The sequence below is a fragment of the Puntigrus tetrazona genome, chromosome 3 (genome assembly GCF_018831695.1).
Source record: "Puntigrus tetrazona isolate hp1 chromosome 3, ASM1883169v1, whole genome shotgun sequence".
Classification (NCBI taxonomy): Eukaryota; Metazoa; Chordata; class Actinopteri; order Cypriniformes; family Cyprinidae; genus Puntigrus; species Puntigrus tetrazona.
In genome coordinates, this window is record NC_056701.1 from 6,115,500 (window position 1) to 6,122,257 (window position 6,758).

Below are 6,758 nucleotides of genomic sequence, written 5' to 3' on the forward strand. Positions count from 1 at the left end.
GTATCGCATTTTTCATTCCTTGGTAATTTCGTTAAAAAAAGAACGAAGTAAAGCTGAACCGTAGACGACAATAGATGCACATATTAATTGTAATAAATAGAAATGATAAATATGCAGTAGGTAACAAATATATGAACTATATATGTATATTAAATAAAATCAGTTTATTTTAATATGTTAAAATACCTACTTTTATTATTTCACACGCTGATAATAAATGGAAACGTATAGGTGAGGTGTTTTTGAAAGTGCTTTTATTTGGGTTAAAATTGACAATACATATTATCACACGATTGAATCCGTTTGAGTTGCTCAATAACACTAAACCGCTATTACATCTGTGCAAAATGTGACGGCGTCGTGAAAAATGAGATGTCATTTGTGTTTTCCTACCTGTGACTTACGGTGTTGAGCAGTGAGTCCTCTCTCTGTGTCTGAGTGTGTGTGCAGCAGAAGGCCACAGAGAGAAGACCAGACCCCTGTTCCTGCTGAACTGAGCCAGCTACAGCCATCCACTGATTATCAGCACAGCAGGCACAGGAGACCAGCCCAGAGACAGACAGAGACACTGACACAGAATGAAACCGGTATTTACAACTTAAAACACACACACACACACACACACACACACACACACACACACACACACATATATATATATATATATATAAAATAAAAAACATAAAATGCAATTATTTTTTATTTTATTTTACAGACTGTTTGTTTATTTAATTTATATATTTAATATTATTTTATGCAAACCGAAAATGATATGTCATGAAAATATTTTGGTACAGCCTTTAAATGATGTCTAGTCATATATATGAAGATATATTTTAATATATATTTTAATTTATATATATTTTAACTATTTTTTAAAAATCACATTTTCCGTTTGCTTTCTAATTGATCTCAAAGTTTGGTTGGGTTATTTTCATTAGGTACGAAATAACTGAAAAATACGACCTAACGAACACAATAAAAACATGAAAACATAATAAAAACATGATTTTTGGACATTTTTGCCAATAACAGAAAAAAAAAAACATAAAATAAATATATATATATATATATATATATATATATATATATATATATATATATATATATATATATATATATATATATATGCAGATGCCTTTATTAAATGATCTAATGATATCAAGACAACAGTAGTTTCAGCACATTCTTTGTGAGTGAAAGTAAAAGAGATGTGAATCTGTGTTCTTCAGAACTTTCTGTAAAAGTTCAGCGATGTTTTGGTTTGGCTTGCTTCTTTAACCTAAACTCAAGCCATGTACGGGAACATGACGCTAGAGCGGCGTCCGTGAACCCGGGGTCACAGTCACACACGATCCTGAGGACCAATTACCTGAGGGTTCGTGTGAGACCCGGGCCGTGTGCTCACAGATCCCCCGTCACGTTTCACATCTGTAGGGCTGCAGGCATCCTTTGGCTTTCTCGTAAGATAAACCTTGCAGGATGCAGGAAATACGGTAAAGCATGAGTCACTGGACCATTTTTTCCATTGTTTTGTGTTAATGCATGGTTTGGGCCTTGGTTACAAACAGTTTCTGAATGGCTGCCCTGCCATAAATTCAGCTTTTGTGTGGCGTCTATTTGAAGAGGTTTTGTTGAAGTTCACATTCGGTTCGGTCACTTAGCAACTGTCCCAAACATCCCTGTTGGCGGACTTTGACATCAAGTTTGTATTCGCTGTTTATGCCAATTTTTAAATTAATTTATTTATTTTTGAGGCGGTTTGAATTAAGGTACCAGCGATACGGCCTCTTTGCAGCTTTACTACTTGCCTGATTTCGCTGAGAACTCAAAGTTGATTTTCATATTTTTTTTAACTTTGCATACATTTTCTAGCATCACTAACAGGATTAATAGTTGCAAACTTACAAAAGACATATGCAATATCTTTTTTACGGTCTAAAAAACTGAAATTTGCATCACGTTTTGGGTTTCTGTGATATGGTTAAGACATGGGATTCACATCAACCAGTCATTTATTAATTTATGTAGTTAATGGTTAAGTTTAAATGAATTTCAGATATCCTGCTTGATTCAACGGTGGTCTAAAGGCCCCAAATAAATGACAAAATTATTGACATAAAGCACCAACGTTGAATTCATCAATATATAAATAAATATTTAACTAAATAAATCGTATATATAACAATCTTATTAAAAAAACTACTTTTAAATAATCTAAAATTATTTTTATTAATTAAAATAACTTTTTTCAGAGCCTCCTGGCCTTTAGCAATTTTCGCAAAACATTGTTTTGGCAGGAATTCGTTCCTGTACCAGCTAAAGATGTTTATCCTAGCATTATTATTATTTTCAGGCTATGGCCCGTTTGTTGTATATAGCGCTTAACACCTGAGATGAAGATTACTTCGGACGAGATAAAAAAACAGGCCTGTCACAACAGCGTAAGATTGACGACAACAAGAAGAGTCAAACCTAGAATTAGTCTCTAGTGCATCTTTAATGCAGTTTTTCAGGAACATTATGCAATGAGAATATCACCGTGTGCATGCATTCAGTTTAACGACAATATCGACTTTGCTTCTCCTTTTGTGATTTGGGTCCCAGGATGGCAGAACTTAACCACTGTGAACAAAGAAGTTTAATGCAGTGTTCACAAGTGGGTTAAGTCCTGACACCATACAGCCCGCATAGAAATGCAAGTGAATTGGTGTTTCTGTCACCACTAACTCATGTCTGCATTCCTCCAGGATTAGGCTCTCCCGTGTTCAGGTGTGTGTGTGTGTGTTTGCAATGCATACGGCGTGTCTGCAGTCTCCGAGTCGAGTCCCTCACACGAGCCATTGGAAATCCCTGGCAATGTGATTCAGTCATTAGGTTTAAAAATCACTCTGCCAGGAATTCCCCTGGCCGGCAGAAGAGGAGGGTCCGGGCTTAAGTCATTCTGTCTGAGGTGGGGTCCTACATTTCTATATCTGTCCTAACACATCATGCGCCGCGGCTCTGTGAGAACAGCAAACAACACAGCAGACAGATAGCAAACAGCCGGGAGAGAAAAAAAAAAAAAAAAAAAAAAAAAAAAGGGGGAGAGTTCAGCCCAAAATGAAAGTTTTGTCATCGTTCACTCACCCTTGTGTCATTACGAACCTGTAGGACTTTCTTCTGTAAAACAAGAAACATGTTTAGGAGAACGTCAGCGCTGCTCTTTTCCATACAGCGAACATTATACACTCTTAAAATACTGGCCGGGATTACATAAATACGTTCTACAGACATACAGTTCCCATCAGTCTTATTTCAGAATGTTCTCCGACTATTCAAAACATTTGAAAAGGTATGATATGAACGTACATTCCATTTTAGAACTTTGCAAACGTTACGGGAACTTCAACTTCTGAATACCCTTCATAGCGTTCTGAACGTATACACATATATTAAGTCAAAGGCCCAAATAAAACGTTTCAGAAATAAAATCAGATGAAAAGTGCACAGATAAAGCGCTAATGAAGACATTCGCCTGCTAACTCTGAACAAACTTTCTGTTAGCATTTGTTTATTTCTATCTTTGAGAAAACCATGTGAGCTAAGTGACTTGATTATGTTACTTTTGTGCAATTTTTAATATTGAGTGGCGCTAAAGATTATTCAGTTTTATCTTGTGAATCTTACGAGGTTTACAACATTGGTTTTAACATCCCCTGAGTGCTGCTAAGTGGTTGGTTGTTTTGTGTATTGCGGCAGGAAATACGTGTCGCGAGTGCCGTCAAAATGTTAATGCTGTATTTATGTGACTCCTCACATCTGAGAGCTGCGCGTTGCTCTATCAGGTGAGCTCCTGGGCAAGTTTACTTCGGGAAAGCCATGCATATGTTGCTGGTCACGTGAAGTAAATATCAAAATGAACATGGCCAAAGTGGTTTGAGCTCATGACACAGCATTGAGCGGTGAAATGTGTGAAAATAAATCCTTATAAATCAGTCTTCATAATTTGCGTGAAACAGAATAAAGGTTGTTGGTGTTTTACAGCAACTGGTGTTATTTTCAGCTGGAAATCGCGGCAAATAGTATGTAACAGTTTTGCCATATAATGGGAATTTTGTTTCTTCTTGCAGCGTGAACATCTTTTGTTTGGCTTTCATTAAAGAAAGAAAGTCCAACAGGTTTAAAAGTGAGTAAATGATGCCACATGTAAACTTGCCTGTGCTAATCTGTTTAACATGCAAAGTGCATGTGTGTGTCTTCAAGGGCACGAGATTTTTTCATCACGTTGTCCGTGGTCACTGCGGCCGGCCCCTCCTTCTGCTAGCGTCTGGGTGACTGGGCTTCCTGTGGACTTATAAAAATAGCTTTTCAATGACAGTTTGAAATGGGGTCAGAAAGACACGCAGTCCGCTCCGAGTGCCATAAAAAAAAAAAAAAAAAAAAAAAAAAAAAACTTAAGTATGTTGCTCTGTTCAAAACCCATGTCTCACTTGAAGTAACATTTTAAGAGCGACAAAAAACAGGCAGAACCTGTGAAGGATCTAGTATATCTTGCAGGACCGCTCATTCTCTCAGATAAAGTCCCAGGAGTCCGGACAGTTGGAAAGTTTTAGTATTTTAAGGGTTTACTTCCTTCCAACAAATTGCAAAGACAAAGTTTTCTCGCTATTATTGACACAGAGTAAGCTATAAAATGAATTGCATTCAATTTGGAGAAGATTACTGCTCTAGAAGAGACTAAGGCCTTTCTTAAGAAAATCGCTCTCCGTTTGCTCTTCGTTTCACCTCCATTACGGCAATCTTTCCTGCGACGACTCGTCGGTTTCCGAGTTTTTAAAGCAGAAACATATACTCCAGTTGTGACATGTCACTTCGCGTTCTCTTCCGACTGTTTTCCCTCTAAACATTCACGGAGGAACATTTACAGCATCGTAACCGGTCGACGGAACGGTTCCAGTTCCTCACAATTGTCAATACAAATGTCAGCATAAAAAAAAAAAAGACATGAACATGTCCAGATGCAGGGGAACTCCTAGCTTATGCAAACCAGGAGCGTTATGTTTATGTCTTTAAAATAAAATATCCCGGATAACGCTGCAAGACCTCTGTTACTTACAGAGCACTGACTGTTTGTGGTATGGTTCTTTTTTCAGGTTTTTCCCCGAACTGTGCAAGATGAGACTTTGCAGCTGAGTGTTACCGAGTCAGACAGACAAGTCATTTAGATGCTGATCAGAGGATGTGGCCCGTCAGTCTTACACGCACAGGCCCCAAAAAAAGAGACCGTAAAGCCGCGATAAAAAATGTCTGAACGTCATTTGATAACGAAATATCAAAGCAAGTGCTTGCGACCCGCTTTTCTTTCATTTTTAGTGGTTTTCTTTTAATGCTGTCCTCAAAATCGGTTCGCTAGAAGAGTTTAGTTCATCTATGGACTTATTTGGCATGTTTATTAATCAGTAATTCTAAAGAACATCTGTTGTTTGACTATATAAAATTTACGAAAACGTGAGATGCTTTGACCCGAAAAGTGCACTTCTTTTAACAAATGACACCCGGTTTGACGTTTAAGTATCAAATGCAAAGACATTCAGATCCCTTTTGATCTCACTTTGACGCCCAAGTCAGGATTTAACTCGAACGTCCAGTCATGAAAGGCTGCAAAAGAGTTTAAAGCGTTATGCATTTTCCGCAGGCAAAAACGCGCCTTTCCAAGTGAGTCTGCGACCGAAACGATGCATTAAGAGCGAATATTGCTTTTGAAGGGCGTCTGAACCATCCCAAGCGCTGTGATGTGTTTTCCCGATTCGCAAACGCTTGAAATCATCCACGCAATCTAGACTTGATGAAGTGACGCCTCACGAACAGGACGATCTCTGTCCATTAATATTTTCCATCAGATCTTTCCTTTCGGCTTTTTCCCCCTAAATTGAAGCTGCAGTTGTTCTTTTCGCCGGTGATCTCAGTCTTTCCTCTCACTAATGACAGCGTCTGGCATGATGCAGTCGATGCGGTTACACCTCACGGAGAAAAAGAGCAGGAAAGACTTTTTACGGCTCTCCTCATGATGAGAAGTCACACTTTCATCCTGCAGTGTTGCAGCTAATTTTAGCAATCGAACAAAATATACCCGTAATATCCCTTGCCAGATCCATAGAGTTGCCAACAAATTCGATTTTTTGATTATTCGCTGTAGGTAACCTGATACCTGATACTATTTTTAAAAAGTAGGCATAAGATTGGATGCACCAATTTAGGCCATTTAACACAGCATATATATATATATATATATATATATATATATATATATATATATATATATATATATATTAAACAGATGCAAAGTGACTTAGAAAAATTCTAATAATAATAAAAATAATGCAAGAAGCTTAAAATATATATATATATATATATATATATATATATATATATATATATATATATATATATATATATATATATATATATATATATATATATATATATATATATATATATATATAATAATATATATATATATATATATATATATATATATATATATATATAAACTACAAATATCCAAATATTCATACATAGACTAAAGCAATTTTGAATTTTTTCTTCATCTTGTTGCACATTATCAAGTTTCAGGCACCAGGGTTAATTGTTCGAAGAGAAATCTAACATTTCAGTGAAATTTAAACTGTTAAACCGTAGATGACTGAATGTAATTAATGACTCAGCAAAAATCATGACAGACGGCTTTTATAAGCATACAGTACTCCACCCTGCCC

At 36.5% G+C, this 6,758-nt stretch overlaps 1 long non-coding RNA gene across 1 annotated transcript; it reads right to left on the minus strand.

The window, feature by feature from the left end:
• Positions 1 to 237: 237 nt before the first annotated feature.
• On the minus strand, positions 238 to 6,138 carry LOC122341478. Its single transcript, XR_006250466.1, has 2 exons — positions 1,373 to 6,138; positions 238 to 568 (listed from the first exon to the last, which is right to left on the minus strand). It is a non-coding gene; the product is annotated as an uncharacterized LOC122341478 (long non-coding RNA).
• Positions 6,139 to 6,758: the final 620 nt, after the last annotated feature.